The 17,982-nt window shown below is 41.6% G+C and overlaps 1 protein-coding gene across 4 annotated transcripts in view; it reads left to right on the forward strand.

The window, feature by feature from the left end:
* The window catches only part of LOC109033602 (uncharacterized), a 177,207-nt gene that overhangs the window by 69,410 nt on the left and 89,815 nt on the right, over positions 1–17,982 (forward strand). For 3 of the 4 annotated variants that reach the window (XM_072300500.1, XM_019046289.2, XM_072300495.1), the window contains exon 2: positions 5,199–5,304. The gene's annotated coding sequence lies outside the window, so the exon portion shown is untranslated. Of the gene's footprint in view, positions 1–5,198; positions 5,305–5,444; positions 5,641–17,982 lie in introns of those variants that run through there. The other variant, XM_019046291.2, reaches the window with a different exon arrangement.

The following is a 17,982-nucleotide window of genomic DNA, read 5'->3' on the forward strand; positions in this document are numbered from 1 at the left end:
CCCCAGTTCGATGATATCTTTGCGGGACACTGTGGGGTCCTGTATGCATTTCCCATGAATACAGTTCTGTGATGCTCCACTGTGCATGGTGGGCTGCAGTCACATATGGGCCCGTGGCATTTACCCTGAAGTTCTGCGACTATCCACGAGAGCACATATGGGTCACATGTATACTCCCATGGGAGCACACTGGTCACATGTCGGCTGCCAGGGGAGCGCTCGCTCAGGTCTCATGTAAGCTCCCAGGGGAGCACACGGGCTCCTCTGTCCATCCCCCAGGGGAGCACATGTGATGTCGTGTCATTCCCCTGGGAGCACACGTGATCACAAGTCATCCCCGTGGGAGCACATGTGATCATAATTTATTTCCCTGGGAGCGCATGTGATCAGATGTCATTCCCAGGGGAGATTTTTAGCAGGGTTACCGCCACATCAGTTAGTTTTACGTATTGACATCGCTGTACTAACTGCTGTGGCGGTTAATTCAGCGTTTTGTGAGTTGTCGTACTTCCATTTTTAACCATCCAAACCATTTCTTGGAGTCTTTCGGACGTCTACACTGTTAAAAAAAACGGAGTGAGACTCAGCACAAGCGCGAGTAAGAACGGGCCCTCACTTCGCCGGACCGAGGAGTCACTCCGACGGAGAATCGGCTGGACGGATTTTGGGTGCCGTACGCATAGAAATCACTCCGACGCCGGACGGATTCGCGGGAGCCGCAAATTTAGGGGTTTGCAGCTAGGGGATGGTGGAAAGGGGTTAGTTGTGGAAATAATTTTTGAAACCATGAAAAATAAACATAATGAAACCATTGGTACGTGATATAACCGATTTTGAAGGTTAGAAATTTTCTACCTACCTAGGAGATTGAACCCGGGACCTACCTAACACTAACCGATGATCCTACCGATTGAGCTATAGCGAACGATGCATGATAGCGACTCAAAAACGGTATTTAACGTCGATTTGAACGGGCCGCTAAGATATTTTCAATCTACCTGGATTTGTCCGTGTATTTAGTTTACTTTACTATATTTTTTAACTATATTTTATCGTTTTACTTTGTTTTATTTCCTTGTTGTCTCTATTTTTTCTTCACTCTATTTTATTTTTCAAGCACTTCATTTTTTTTTCTTTAATTATTTACTTCTCATTCCTTTACTTTGTTTCATATTTACTGTGATTTCTTTTGATACTTCATCATAATTTTAAGACTTCACTTTACTCTTAAAATTCATTCTATTCTTTAACATCATTTAGTTGTTTCCCTTATTTTATTTTTTTCTTCATCTCCTTGCTCCCTCTAATTATTTACTTCAATTTAGTCTTTGACTTCATTTTATCATATATTTGATTTACTTGATTTTATTTCTTTTCTATTGTCTCTGTTATACCATAATTTCGACTATTCTATTATTTCCACTATTCTATTATTTTTTCTATTTTTTTCTCTTTAACTTTTTCATTTTCATTCTGGAAGTGGTAGGCTTAAAAGGGAGAAGAGACAGTATATAGCGCTATAGTGCGAGGGAAAGAGGTGCACGTGACTCCGGACCGCACTGCAGCTCCGGTGCGGAGTGCTTTGACTACACATGCAGCCCGTCTCAGCACCTACGCGCTGAACCGCACTCCCGTGTTCATTCTCACTCCGGATTTTCCGTCGGACGGAATCAACGATTTTTAACAGTGTAGGGCAATTTGACAAAGAACGGAGGCTTCTTTTAATAGCCTTCTCCACTAGACGCTTCTGAGCCCGTTTTCTCAAAACTTCATTTCTGCACTTACTGCTCTCTTCGCTATTACGGCAGATAAGATACCAAGCGCTGTAGTTTTTACCATAGAGACCTAACCTCACTTACCGGTGGAAGGTATTGATAGATGGTGCTGGCTTGGCTCGCATTAGCAGAGAATTCCGTTCTCATAATCCCATTGTTTCGCGCAGATTGACTTAAACGGCGTGGCCTTTCTGCGTGGCGTCGCGTCGTGCATCGCCTCAGCGGAGAGAAATCAATAAATCATCGGAGCAATCGCCGTTGTCAGAACGAAAGAAATAACTTTCTACCCGTACACGGCTGAGGGCAAAATTGGTGGATTTTAGCGCGCGCTTCGGCATCCGTGCCTTGTTTCAAAGCTCCAGCTTCCGGACGGCAGGAAAGAAAAGAAAGGGGCCCGGAGCCCGCGACAAAAGGAGGATGACGAATGCAAAAGCGGGAAGTCGACAAAAATCGATCAGAGGTTAAGAATCATTTAGCCTCAAGGTCAGAGGTCCTGCTGAGGTCCCGGTTCTTGGTACTCCTCGTCCCACTGGCCTAGTCGCGCTGCGCCGCGCCGCATCTCAGATCAGTTTTGTGAAATCGTGGAACCACCAAAGTGCCTGCCTTTGAACGTCATCGTCATTCGGCCGTTCCCGAATGAATTAATTGTCGGGCGCGCCGAGCGCAGTGCTTTCGCGCCTGTGTTCAGCCTGACAACGGACGCATACTCAAAGAAACACGATTCATTGATAGTGGGTAGACAAGGACAAAGAGAAACCCTCCATTGGTATCTTGGCCATGGTGGAAGCTTTTAGTTTCGGAACTCTAACTATCTACCTACTAGGTTTAACAACGGAGTCGAGTATATCGTTTAAAATAAACCAAAATTCGGTAAACATGTTTGGCTCAATACATCATCCGAAGCTCATTATCATCCACCTGGTTGGTGTAGGTGAGCCAACAGCCGGAATAATGATGATAATCGTTGCTTCCTCAAATAATTGTCCTGAATGCGGATCTTCAGTTTATACAGGGTTTCTCACGAAAAACGAGCCACCTTGAATATCTGCCGAACGCGTCGGAATTTCGAAAAACGGTGAAAGACGTGTTCGTTTATATCGAGGGGGACACCTTTTGGCGTATTCGACATTTTCCCCAACCGCGGAAGGGGCGCGGGACGGGGGGTGCCCCACCCGTAAGTCGAACTTTTCAAATGGCTCCCCTACTTTTTTATTTCAGAAATCAATTCTACGCAAAAAAACAAGCCACCCTGTCCAAACCGAATGTAAATCGGACAATTTTTCAGTGATTGACAGAGTTCAAAACATTTTTTTCATGCTCTTTTCAAAAATGTCCCATGCCCAATGGAATTGCTGTATCAAACCAAACTCTCCACCAAAAAAATTCTTAAACATTGCACTTTCGATAAAAAAATAAAAAAAATCTGCTGCACTCGAAATCTGGAGCACGCGGAGCCCTTCTTTGCGACATTAAAATTCGTTATACCGAACATTTCCGAGGGGCGCTCATCGGAAGGGAGTAGTAAGTTTTAGACGAGAATTATTAATCTTTTTTCTGAAGCATAAGAAACCGTGTCCATGAAGAAGCAGTTAAGTAGAAAAACAAATAGATTAGCTTTTTTTTTGGGGGGGGGGGGGGGTCAAAGACTTGAGCCGGACCTTGATACTTCTGAGGACGCTATTTTTCCGCGGTGCGTTGTTTTTCTACTTAACTGCTTCTTCATGGACACGGTTTCTTATGTTTCAGAAAAAAGATTAATAATTCTTGTCTAAAACTTACTACTCCCTTCCGATGAGCGCCCCTCGGAAATGTTCGGTATAACGAATTTTAATGTCGCAAAGAAGGGCTCCGCGTGCTCCAGATTTCGAGTGCAGCAGATTTTTTTTATTTTTTTATCGAAAGTGCAATGTTTAAGAATTTTTTTGGCGGAGAGTTTGGTTTGATACAGCAATTCCACTGGGCGTGGGAAATTTTTGAAAAGAGCATGAACAAAATGTTTCGAACTCTGTCAATCACTGAAAAATTGTCCGATTTACATTCGGTTTGGACAGGGTGGCTTGTTTTTTTGCGTAGAATTGATTTCTGAAATAAAAAAGTAGGGGAGCCATTTGAAAAGTTCGACTTACGGTGGGGCAGCCCCCGCCCGGCACCCCTCCCGCGGTTTGGGTAAATGTCGAATACGCCAAAAGGTGTCCCCCTCGATAGAAACGGACACGTCTTCGAAATTCCGACGCGTTCGGCAGTTATTCAAGGTGGCTCGTTTTACGTGAGACACCCTGTATAACCAATGTACAGGGTGTTTCAGACCACCCGTACCAGGCCTTTTTCTCGGTTGTTTTAGGTCGTACGAAGTCGGGGACCGCGGGGTTGACTAGAGAGTCGACCCCAAGGAATCCGAATTTCGTGTTCCCGAACCCCCCCCCCCCCCACCCCCCTGGGAGGGTAAAGGGGGGTCACGATGCTAAAAATCACGGTTCCCGACCGAATTGCGGATTAATCGCATCAGAATTGAAAAGTACGAAAAATTTCACGTGAAATTGACCCCCAAAAATCCATAATCGGCCCATCCAAAACCCAAAAATGACCCCCTAAAGAGGGGGCCAGTACCTCCCTCCATAATTTCTCATTGGTCTCAAAATTGACGTAGATTCTCCACAAAAAGATGGTTTCCCAGGTAATCGACCCCGAGAAATCCAAATTTTATGGTCCCAAAGCTCCTCTAGCCCCCCTTGGGAGGTAAACGGGGGGCCCAATTTTAAAAATCGGGGCTCCTTTCCGAATCGCAAATTGATTGCATCCGAATTGAGGAGCAGAACACTTATACATCTTAAGTGACTCCCAAGAGTTTTAATTGACCCCCCTGAACGGCAGAAAGTAACCCCTGAGGAGGGGGGGGGGGGTTCGCCCCCCTCCAAAAATTTCTCAAGATTCCTCTTTGGTCGCAAAATTGACGTCGATTCTCCAGAAAAGACTGAAAACTTTCATTAACCTCTTATGAGAAAATATACATTCTATCAGCTGACACTGACATTGTTGTCAGATGAACACGCCTATTACGTTTTATTATATGGGTGGGACTAAAAGGGAGAGTCAGAGAGAGGGGCTGGCATTTCCCAAAAATCTACTTCGTCCCCTCCAGCAAATATGAGAGATTTTGCTGAAGAAGTGCGCAATTTATTTTTGAAAATGTACAGCAATTAATTTTCTGGTTAGAATAGCTCCAATTTTCCTTTAAAATGACTCATTTTCTCATAATGTTCCCAGGGAGCCCCCCCCCCCCCTCCAGCATGACCTTGCTTGGGCCCCACTAGCCCCCAACGAAAAGTTCCTAGTTCCCAGATGGGCGTCACGTAAGACTTTCCAAAACCATTCGGGTGGCTCGATTGTTATAACCATGATAAAATATAAGTGTCCTTTTTGTAGGTACTGATGGGACCGAGCGGCCGAAAGTGAGTTGGCAGTGGACTCGGGCCCCCTTCGCTCCACGCCCGGTATGGCACTTGCACGCAGCGATACTTCATAATATCAGGTAATTACCATACATCACCTTTCCCTCGGTCATATACTTACACTTTGTTCCTTTTCTTCAGTCATCATACAATTTTGGCACGATTTCAGTCCATTAGCTTGCGCCTTCTCACGGAAACGGCCAGTTATTGTCAACACATCGGTCAGTTAGGTTTATTTCCATTACCTCGGCGAGGATCAGTTTAGTGCATTCGTTACTGTCCGCGAGAACGTAGGTGCAAAAGCTCGGTGTTTGAACATTTCAGTGGATATTCCTTCGCCTATGGTGCTCGGATGATGTGGACTCGAGGAAAATAACGTGAAATGTACATGCCCGAACGAAAGTTTAAATTTTAAGGTACGTGTAAAACACTTGATGTAACAGTCCAAAGAGTTATATAGCTTCAGGGCCGCCCGAACCCAATACGGACCCTAGTCATGGACAATAAGGGCACAATATGGGCAAATAAAGTGACGGAACCTTGGAGAGGGGTCTCCAGATGAAAAAAGAGGGTCCAGAAGGTCTCATGCGATAAATCCTTAAAAATGAACACGCACCTATTAGAGATACAATGGGTCTGTTGCACGCAAGAGAAACAGAAAAATAAATATAATTTTTAAGGGTAAAATCTTACGGAAATTACGTTAGGTACCTACGTCAAAAATGTATGACATCTATTCTTTAGCGCGCAATCTGCTTAGCTTGTTCACGCTTTTTCTAGTTTCCCGCGTGCGAAAAGTTTTTCTCAGTCGCCGCTAACCAGGGTTGCACGGGCTGAGGCCAGAGGAGTACTTAAGAAAAACTAACCTGAGAAAACAAACGATTTCACTAACATTTCCTATCGAATGATTTCAATCGTTTTCAAGCGTTTGGTTCGCTTTTCTTTCTGAATTTGCAAAAATCCCTCCCCCAAAATCGATTTGTGTGACTCTCGGTATCAGGGTGTATTTTTTTGACGCGAAACTCAAATTTTTTGTTAAAATTTCAAAATCTCGAAATTAAAAATGGCAACCGTGGTTTAAAATTCTTTCTCAGCTTCAGCGTTATAGATTTTGGCCATTTGGGTGAAAAAGAAGATGAAGACGAAGATGTTGTCTTCTCATTAAAGTCAAAAGCTATGAGGGGCGGCTCGCGGAGCGAGTCGCACGTTCATGTCGAAACGAGGAACCGGGGCACAGTGGGAAACAAGCCGATCTAGCGCCGAAAAAGTCTGATAAAATAAAGATGTTGCATGTGTGAGGAATTTGCAATTTGACTTTTGTTCTTATGTAAAAGTTCGCGAGAAACACGATGGTGCCCCTGGTTTTCTCTGAAATCTGTAGAAATAAAAAAGGGATACAAAACAGGGAAGGAGGGAAAACGGAAACAAAAGTATATTCAGACAAAGTGTACAGAAAAAAACAATCACCATGACAACAAATGTTTTGATTATTCTCAACACCCGCCTCTTAATCAAAAGAGCCAAAAACATTTTCACGTCTTCCAAGTAAAGAATTTTTATAAAGTAAACGCTATTTCTGAATCAGCGGTAGCCAACATTTCTTCCTCTTCTGTCATCATCCTTGAAGATGTGTGCTTGACCGTCTGAGTAACGTTTTTCCTTTTCACATTTTAATCTCTTCCAACAGGATGTCCACTTATGTCCTCTTACATTGCAAAATGAACACGGGTAGCTTGCCGCTTGAAAAGCTGTTTCACCGCTGCAATTGTCTTTATCATCGATCTCTGGTTCTAAATGTTTCAATTCTTGATTTAACCGTTTTGTCTTCACGAAATTAACCGTTAACTTGTCATTTTCAACCGTTTCAAACGCGCTCAGTATCGGATCGAAATCAGCTGGCGTTGTCAGCAATAGATAGCAAAAAAAAATAACTCCCAAGCTCAAAAGAAAGCTTTCAAGTTGGTGCCAAAATGGAGGAGATATCCCACGCTATCCTGAGAGTCCACCTCTACATCAAGACAAACTCTCCATGCAAAGATCGGGAGCAAATACATTAGCAGTAATGCCGTGTTTTCAGTTTTAGAGTCCCAAAATAAAGTGGCAGCCCTGTCAAAGTATTTGCTCCCTATCTTTGCATGGAGAAATTGTCTTGATGTAGAGGTAGACTCTCAGGATAGCGTGGGATATCCCCTCCATTTTTGCCTCAACTTTAGAGCTTTTTTTTAGCTTGGGAGATGATTTCAGAGAAAACTAGTGGCACCATCGTGTTTCTCGCGAACTTATCCGTAAGAACCAGCAGTCAAATCGCAAATTCCTCACACATGCAACATCTCCATTCGGGATCAATGAAAATGGCCGAAATCGATATGTATGTGTCCTTGAGGATCTGATCAAGTATCAGCCATGTTTTACTTCGTAGGGTCGACCTTATCAGAGATAATGATTAGAATCGCAACGGTTATAGTGCAGTGTTGATGGGAGAAGACCGTCTTTGAATGTTTACATTCAATAGCCTCCTGTGTTTCTTAAAAAGCGTAATGTAGATACTAGGGGTCCGCGAAACGGCGATTTTCAAAGCGAAGCGAAGCAGACAAAAAAAACCCTCAAATATGCTGGATGCAACCCGCGGAATTTCGTTGCGGTTACTCCAGCGAGTCGCGACTCAGCGTGCGGCGGTGGTAAACTTTATTGAACACTGGGAAATACGTGAATAATGCATTCATTAAATTTTCCCCCTCTTCCCTTAAATTTTAAGAATGAATTTTTATTGAGATGCCAGCAGATCTAAGTTTTTTTTTTTTTTTTTTTTTTTTTTTTAAATTTGTCATCGGTTTTGCTTTAATAATCACGGAATGATAAAATATAAAAACTGTTTGTACTTTTTATTTTCCTTTTAATTTTTTTATATAATTTAATGTAAAACATAGCAGTACCTGCAAAATTTTGGTAAATATAATTTGAAAACCATCGATTTAAACTTTTCAAATTATGATGGAACTTTATGATGGAATTGAGGCTAGGAGAAAAAGGCGCTTATACGCGGAGCGGCCGCAAGCGCATGCGCAAAGAACCGGTTTACGCGGAGAATCATCCATCAATCATCGGCATTCGGCATCGATTCCGAAAGAGCGCGAAAATTTGAATTACCGCGAAATTTTCGCTTCGCTTTTTCCAACCTCGCGTTTCGTCTCGCAAAATGCGAAGCTTCGCGGACCCCTAGTAGATATTTTTTTTGTCAATGGCTGAATTTTCTAAAGGTATGGATACCTTTTTTTTTCTTTAATCCAATTTTTAACTCACAGCAGTTCTTTGAAGTTAGCCTCCAAAATAGTGCGGAATTCTAACTTCCATTTACCGTATCTTTCCATATTCACTCGCATTCACCGAGATTTTTATATCCAGTTACTCGTCGTACTATCGAGAATATGATAATTCTTAGTTTGAGTGCGCATCTTTGCGCGATTAGGACATGTTTGATAAAAAGGAAGTGGGCATGCGCTCGAATTGAATGTGAAAGAACGTTGTGCATGGCGTCGAATCTTAGAGTCATGTAAAGCCGTAGGCGTACATAAGTCCTTTTGCGGGGGGGGGGGGGGGGGGTGGGCGACCTTTCCCCGGAAAATTGTTGAAATTTTAACTCTATTTGAGCGTATTTTAAGGCATCCGTGGCGCTAATCTTCCTTCAATTTTTGCACAAAAATTACCCAGTTTTATGCATTTTAATGTTAAAATACGTTCAATTTGCTGGATTCAACAGGTTAGGTATTCTGTTTATTTTCTCACCGATTACCACTCTTTTGTGTGAAAATTGCGAAAAAATGTTTTAAAATATGTTAGAATCATGGTTTTTTATTGAGAAAAGCCCATGCAAAGTAAATTATAATATAATAAGCAAGGCGTGACCTTGAATGATTAAACATTTTTCGTATTCAAAACAATAGAGGTATGAATTTGGAAAAATCGATTGCATCCAGATTTCTAGAGCAATTCGACTGAATAATGAACAGAGAAGACAAAACTAACCATTTCTAAGAATCTCTGGGGGGGAGGGGGGTAGAATCCCCCCTTCGCACGCCTCTGCCTAAAGCAAACTATCGTTCGTTAACTGTTGACGAAATACGTGAACAGTTTACGAAACTCGTCATCAAAACAAAATTCTCGCTCTCGGTTGTGATTAAATAGGCGTGGCCTATCTTTCCCGCCAAATCGCCCGTAAATAAGTGTAATTTTATTCTCGTCAACAGTTTACGGTTCCGTAAACGTGCTCCCAGATCACGCTATATCGAACCTGTTGGCGATTTTGGTTTAGAGAGTGAAACCCACCAACAGTCCTGTAAACAGGCCACCAGGCTCTAATCGCATGGTTGATAAAAATAGCAACTTCGTTGATTCGGAGGACAACTGTTTACGGGTTTCGTCAACACTCAACGATAGAAAATTTGCTTAACCCAAGTAGCAGTGATCGCGATAAATTGCGATTTAATCGGAGAATGTGTCGCGATTTTATCGACGTCGCGATTTATTGGAATATTATCGGATAAAAAATCGCAATGAATTGCAATGAAATCGCGATTTTATCGACGGCGATTCATCGCAATATTATCGGGAGAAAAATTGCGATAAATTGAAATAAAATTTCTATTTTATCGAATGCGATTTTATAGTGATAAAATTGCAATTTTTCATCAACGCCCACTAACGCATGAATGACGCTAATGAAAGATGTTTCAATGCCGCCGCCGCCGCCACCCCCCATTAAGAGGAAAATGTGCCTACTTTTAAAATCGCCTCTGCATGGTCATAAAGGAAAGGGTATGAGGTGGGGTTGGGAGTGAGGAGAGGAAGAGTGGGGTGACGCGGAGTTTGTTTTAAGGGGTTAAATTGCAATTAGCGGAGGTGTAAGAACAATTCGATACGGGGTTGGGCGTGGGGTTGGAAAGGTGGGAGGTTCGCCCACATTGAGAAAAAATTCTCGGCGTTTTTACCAAGGTCCGCTGGTAACTTTACCATCTCACTTTTTTTTACCAATTATTGGTAATGTTACCAAGGCAGACTAGTAAGCTTACCTAAAAACCGGTATTTTTACTGGTTTTTTCAGGTAAGAATACCACTTTTATTGGTAATCAATTCCCGGTAACTTTACCATTTTATCTCGGTAATTCTACCACAGTCGATAAAAAATATTGGCGTTTTTACCAAGGTCCATCGATCACTTTGCCATCTCACTACTATTGATAATTTTACAGAGACAGAGTGATGAGATGACCAATAGAACCTTATTTTACCAGCCGTATTTCAAGGTATGAAATAAAAAACAGAGGAGGGAAAATAAAAAAAAATCGAATGAAAACTCGTTGTCAGTCTACGCAATGACAAAAGTTGTAAGGTTGCGAAGCGCCGATTCATCTAAGAGGCTTCAATTCGCTTAGGTACTCTTTAGTCATATAGTGGCCATAGCCTAGTGGCAATGTGCTGGCCTAGGTACCACCGCTGCGACTCGGGTTCGAATCCCCGCGGAGGCTCCGGGGATTCTACTCTCGTCTTCGTCAAGGGACCTGACGGCTGAACCTGACGGAAATCGGCTGACAGCGCCAACCCCATTTTTTTGGCGATTTTATCTCATCGCTAGGATCATCAACATCTGAGCGATTATACTCGATCTTATCGCGATAAAAGCGCAATTTTTTCGGGCGATAAAATCGCGAAAAGATCGAGGATAATCGCTCAGATGTTGATGATCCTAGCGATTTTATCGCCGATAAAATCGTAAAAAAAGCGCAATTTTATTCGAAATATCGCGATTTTTTCCGTTGAAAAATGCTCCTTGGGAAGGAGGGACAGGTCGAGAGTGCGTGCGCAGTGCGCTACGCTTAATGCCGGAATTACACGCTGAATATGGAAATCAACAATCATCGCTCAACAGCTGAAATTTCGCAAATTCGAGTCATTTTCATCCAGATGTGTATAAAATCTATTCGAATAATTTAGGCAAATCCGGCATTATCCGATGGTCGCTGAGAATCGTTGCTGAATTTTGCGCGTGTCGCGAAAAATTCAGGCATCAGACCGATGACTTCCACATTCATGCCACATTCAGCTCCCACATTCAGCGTGTAATTGCGGCATAAGAACAACTGTTCCAGAAGCAAATCAGGGTGGAACTGGCAGCCTGGTGGGTTGAGTCACTCACCATCTTGTGAAAGGTTCAGAGTTGGATTCTTCCAGGCAGCTTACTATTTTTCATCAACCCAGTAAAGATTTTGAATTTTAGGTTGATACTTGCCACACTACACTCACTGGATTCTTGTTCATTACAGCATTTAATTTGCGGGTTTTACTTTACATTAAGTCTTCAGAAACAAACCATCAGCTGCGCATCAAGCGAAAGGAATTAAGTGCCAAACTTTCCGAGCAATGACAATACTTCACTGTACCCCTGCTAAAAATTTCCCCCCGAGATTTCACCCACGCTGTTTTGGGCAGGGGAATAATTCCCCTGGAAGTGGCTCCCCTGAGAAGCTCTCTACTCCGTGACCAAAACTTTCCACCATCACTGTTGACGCTGTCTCTGGGCAGCGCACCCTGGCCGTGAAGTCGTGAAAATGTATGCGACGGTGATCAGAAGTCATAGCGACATCAGTTATCATGAAACAAAGAGTCTCAATGCTGTTATAATGACATTACAGTTACATTTTTCGACACAAAGATGTCATAATGACATCATTGAAACTCTGTGTTTCATAAAACGTCGTGATGTCCCTATGACTAAAACATCATTAAGGTCCACTACTTTACCATAGGATTTCTTCCGATGGAAGGTAATCTTACTGCAACAGCCTTTAATAACTCCAGAAGCAATTTCCTTGAAAAGTAATTTTGCCTCACTTACACATCGTTTTTCCTTCTGCATTCTTAATTTTGATATTAACAAAAGGCGTCCATCTGAGTATTTGAACAACTTTAGACTCTCATTGTGATGAATCTTATCTACCTTTTTGAACCTCTTGTCATGTGTTCGACCGGGTCTCCGCTAAAAAACCTGATAAATTTCATCATCACTCTCACACCAAATCGCTTACTTTTCAACTCATGTTTGGAGCCGAGTCAACGAACTGCTAGAAGCGGGCGTAATTTGATTAAACCATCCCGGCGCTCTGCTGTCTTCCACTCGCGCGTATAAACTCAATAGGACGGAAATTTTAGCGCTCGCTATTTCCACACGAAATCACAGAGAGTGAAACGAGTTCGTTTGAAAACCCTTTTTTCCTCGATGGACTTTTCCAGTTGCTCGATCACTGCGCAGGTTGATCAAATTTTGTCCGTGTCGCTGAAAATAGTAATCACTTCTCTACGCCATTCTAGTTCCGACTCGATTTGAAATGACACATTCAAGACACAGTATACCTATTGAATCCGAATCGAAAGTAGGAACTGCCATTCATTGATACTGCTACAAGATTTATTTAAGGTTAAACCTATTAACGAGGGGGAAATAAGAGCCCGCACTAATGGCAGAAGTGCGTGACCATGTGATCCTCCCCGGCTTTTTTAAGCTATTAAGACACCGAACGCACCACTTCTTCATTTCTTATGGAATCTACCATGGAAAATCATCAAGCCACATATTTTTAAGGCATTCACCTGATTTTCTACCTCAAAAGACGTCAGAGATTGAAGCACCCAAAACAGTTTTTTGTAAGGTGAAGGGAGTAGAATTTATGGTGCAACAAGGCTATCCGAAAGTCCCCTCCACCCCCTCTCCACTAACTTTTAACCTAACTTTGAAACTTGGGGTATGTTCTTAGGCCAAGAAATATTACTTTTTGGCCACTCTAAAATTTTCAGGAGATCCTCCACCCACTCGACTGACGTATACGATGAGATGTTCCGCCTGTCCAAAGGGACACACTCTTTCCTGTTGTGACTCAAAGCACCCAATCGTCCTTTATTTTATTTGCAAATGTCAATATCATGAAATGAAAACCTGTTTGCTGCTCTGCAATGCTGATTATTGCATTTGGTAAACAAAGCTAAAGACGAATACGAAAAGAGAACGGAACGATCCCATTGGTGAAAGCGGGTGGTTGCAATGGATGATGCAGGTAGGTAATATGCTAATAGACTTACTGACGGCAACCTGCGAGGGACCCTATAGTTCGTCCATCATTTTCCAACCTATATAACACCCGTCTATACTGCCGTGCTGAGGAAGAACGCCGTATGAGCCATCAGACGTTGCCAAATTTCCCCAGATAAATACCGAATTTGCAAGGAAAATTTTGAGGGTTTTTTTCCAAAATTTTCAGACAATTTTGTACGCAATTTAATCTAAAATATCTGAAAATTTCAAAGAAAAATGTGCATGAATGTCATGAAAAATGCATGCTTTGTCAAGAGGAATTTGGCAACTCTCGAAAGCTGATAATGCGTTCTTCCTTAGCACAGCAGTGTAGTAATCACCCGTTTCAACCCAATTTCTCTTTTGTTTTTGGTCGATTATGGCGAGAAATGCAGATTTTTCGGCATTGAACCGCAAACTCGTATTGTATGTAAGATGTACATCGTTACCTACATGTTACATCGTATGACATCATATGTAAGTACCTAATTTGTCGTCTAATTTTGCTTGATGTTCCCGGGGTAATTTTGGAGATAATACATTTGAAATCCTTGGTTTCATCCGACTCAAAGCACTTGCTGCAAATACCAAGGTCCGTCTCATTCAATAGAGTTTGCTATTGGCCCCTCTTTAATTTTGAGATTAGTCCAAAGATTTTTTAGGAACTTACATTAATGACCCAAGTGGTGCTTGATGGCAACTTTCACATGATACTTAAAACGCATTTTTCCAAAATCTACAGTCCTTGACAGTGAGCTCTCTGTGCGTTCTCGCAGAACGCAGTGCCCTTTGCAGGTGACCCGTATCCCTTCAATTTTGAATTTACTCCAAAGATCTTTCAGGGACTCAAATTAATGACCCAGGTGGTGCTTGTTGCTTACTTTCAAAGAATTAAAGGCATTTTCCAAAATTTACAGTCCTTCAAAATGAGCTTATACCGTGTGATTTTGCTAAGAATCGAGTTTGGCCCATTGCCCCCCCTCCCTCCAATTTTAGCGTACTCCAAAATCGTTTGACGTGCATAAGGAGACCATAGATATAGTCTCCCATGCAAATTTTGAATGAAATTGAACGAATAGATTTTGAGATATGGTTGTACACAGATTTGAGGGACGCCTGACGGACGGACACAATTCTTTTAAAGGTTTTTCTTACTCCATGTACCTCCAGACGCCTAGGTATGATGAAATTTCGAACTTTTTTTTTGGATGACAAACCTTCCTATATCCGCAAAGGGAGTGAGGAAGTAAAAAAATCCATTTATAAGAATTGAAATTCAGAAAAATTGATTTTTGCACCAAAATCGATTCAGCTTTCGTCGATTGTCAGACACAAAACCTATATCTTTCATATAAATCTCCATCCAGCATGGCCTTTAACCTTTGGACGCCCTGTGTAATATCAGGATATAATGCGATGCCTCGTGATACGCTCGCTCTTCCATTTTCCACACTCCCGCCCCTCCACATCCGCTCTGTGTAGTGCTGTGGGATACATCGATTGATCTGCCACCTCAAACTATGGAAAATCAGCGTTTTTCAGGGTAGGTATACCTTAAAAGTCAATTCGTTACCATAGCTTAAAATGAGAAGATATCGATAAAGCGGTGATTCAACCGTCGCCGCTGCTCCGCGTCGCGTCTTGCTCGCGTCGCTCTCCCAAAAACGAAGCGCAGGCGGCCTACGTTGCGACCCGCGGCGGAATTTCCTTCCGGTTTCGTCTTTCCCAATTATAGGTGCACGATTCCAGTCTAAGGTCGTTAATGCTGCTGCCAAACCAGCAAGGCTTGGGAACATAAGTGGGTCAATGGAGGTATCCCGAGGATCGGAACGCCACGAATATTTGGCTACTGTATTGCGGTGTAGTAGGAAGCGGGACTTGAGCTTCACGAGCCCTCGGACGGGGCATGGTGACGGGCACCGGAATTGGTGTACCTACCTACATATTGAAGCACGAAATTGATCTGGTTTTTCAGTAAAATATAGATTTTGTTCGAAAAAAAGAGTACCTGTAAGTGGGTTACATTTCACGATAACCGAAATAGCTAAAATATGCAACATCTTAAAATTAAAGTGCACCAATTTTAAAACAAGCTGGTAAATCCAACACGTGGTGTTGGAAGAGCGCGCCGTACGCATATATCTGCATAGTCACGTTCAGGCTTATCCTGGTTTTTAGTTATTGAACGAATTAAAGGAACATTTTAAAATAATTGTGAGTTATATTCATCCCGCCAAAAACATTTCCATGTAAATATGAGCTGTCAAGCTAAAAATATAAACATTCGTCGCCTAAAATAAAATGATACCTATCCCAAATAATAGTCGGAAAGTAAAATTTATTGACATTACTTTAAAGTTTCTCCTCCCTTCAACATTACTATCGGAAAAACGCAAGATCTAGACAAAAAAAAAACTCTCAAGTTAAAAAAATAATAATGCTTGAATAAATACATACATATAAATACATATTATAGCGGTGATAATATTTTTACCGATCTCATTTTTTTGTGTTTTAATTACTTAAGTGCCATGATAAACGAAGAAGGTGAAACAAATTATTCAAGACGGTGGGTAGGCGAGTTCAAATAAGTGTCTAATCTGGTGTCCCCAGCTGTTTTAATCGTCATAATCTGAGAAACATGGGCGGATCAATTTTTTTTTTTTCATTTTCCACACTATTGTTGACTATTACATGCTATTACTTTATTTGGACTGAAATAAAAATTTAGGAGAACTTTGAATGTGCAAATTGCCTACATTTGTCCCAAATTTGCGTGTCCCCCGTGCCTCGTTCTTAACTTTAAATCGATGTTGCAGCATAACTAGAGTGATTATTTAAGAAAACTTTATCGGAGATGATAGGTAATGCTTTTGAATTTGAAAAAAAAAAATATGTCAATTTATTTTTTGCTCCATCAATAACTTTTTCACGCTCTAGAATCATTGTCCCCAGCAACAGTCAGGAGAGACATGGTAACGATGTAATAAGCTCTAAATGATTGCCGTAACGTTGAGGATTTTCCAAAAACGACTTTTTTTTTGTTTTGATTGAATAGTTCACACGTCGTAGATGGCAAAAATTCTGAAATTCGCAAATTTTTGTGCAAGATTTACGCCATTAACGATGCCAAACAGAATGCTATACACGATAACTAATAGGGCGTCAAGCATACACACACACTAATATCAGCTCGTAAAATACTTTCGAAGTGTGCGTTAGGGAAAATTTTCTCTTATTCCGATCCTCTAGGATGTGCTACTAAATATTCCGTGAAAAAAAAACACCAAAGTTGTCTTTACTGTTAGAGATAAGCTTCAAAAACAGCTTATTCCACCCTGTCCCGTTCCATCCTGTCCCATATGTTTCCATCCTGTCCCATGTCCCAGTTTAGTGGGACAGAGTGGAAAACAGTTACAACTGAGACTTGCTTATGTAAGCCCTGTAGGCGCTCTTTCCTACCGATTTAAGTGAAACTCAGCAACCAGGGGTATTTTTCAATGGGGAATTCGAATTTTTAGTCGAATTTTGAAAATTCGAAAACCCAAGATGGCGGACATTGCCTAAAATGCTATCGCAGCGCCTAATCAACTGAGGTTTGTTTGTTTAAGCCCTGTAGGCGCTCTTTTCAACCGATTTAAGTGAAACTTGGTACACGGGGGTATTTTTGAATGGGAAACTCGAATTTTTAGTCGAATTTTCGAAATTCGAAAATCCAAGATGGCGGACATGACCTAAAATGCTATCTCAGCACCTAATCAGTCGATTAAAGTGAAACTTCGTACCCGGGGGGTATTTTTCAATTGGAAAACTTGAATTTTTAGTCGAATTTTCAAAATTCGAAAATCCAAGATGGCGGACGTTGCCTAAAATGCTATCTCAGCGCCTAGTCAATCGATTTACGCGAAACTTGGCACCCGCTGTTATTTTGAATGAGGAACTTGAATTTTAGTCAAATTTCCAAGATTCGAAAATCTAAAGTGGTGGCCGTGGCTTAAAACACTATCTTGGTACCTAATTAATTGATTTTAATGAAACTGGACCGGAAAACCTTGGCATTAGGAAAAGAAAGGAAATTTTAATAGGGGTGCAATACATGGTGTCTTATGTATCTTAGGCTACGCAATCGAAAAATTCCTAGGTTTTTTCCATCGTGCACAGATTCTCCCGGAAGTTTGACTCTGCTGGAAAAGCTAGATTTGTAAGGAAAATTCCGATTTCTCCGGAAAAATTCCGAACTTTCCCGGGATAAGCCGCACTGATACAGGTAAATGGAGGTGATCTTCGGAATCAGCGCCAAAAATCTACTCCAAAACCGTTGGCAAATCTTCGGAAAATCAAAAAAAAAAAGTTGACCAGTGTAATTGATATGTTAATGCAATTCCTTAAACTTTTCCTAGCTTTACCTCCACTTCAGCGGGTACACGCCCACTTGAAGTTTTAGAATTCGATGTTTTTGATCAATTTTGTACAGCAATATTCCAAGAAATAAAAGCTTCTTCTCGTGTTGAAGGAAAACAATAGGCATTTTGATAAACAGACGGAACTGTCTAAAAGATAAGCAGAATAAGCTCCAGATATCTTTCATGACAGATGAATTTTTTTGGTTCTGTAAGAATTGAAAGGGTTACTTGTTTTC

Source organism: Bemisia tabaci, chromosome 1 (genome assembly GCF_918797505.1).
Source record: "Bemisia tabaci chromosome 1, PGI_BMITA_v3".
In the NCBI taxonomy this organism is placed as follows: Eukaryota; Metazoa; Arthropoda; class Insecta; order Hemiptera; family Aleyrodidae; genus Bemisia; species Bemisia tabaci.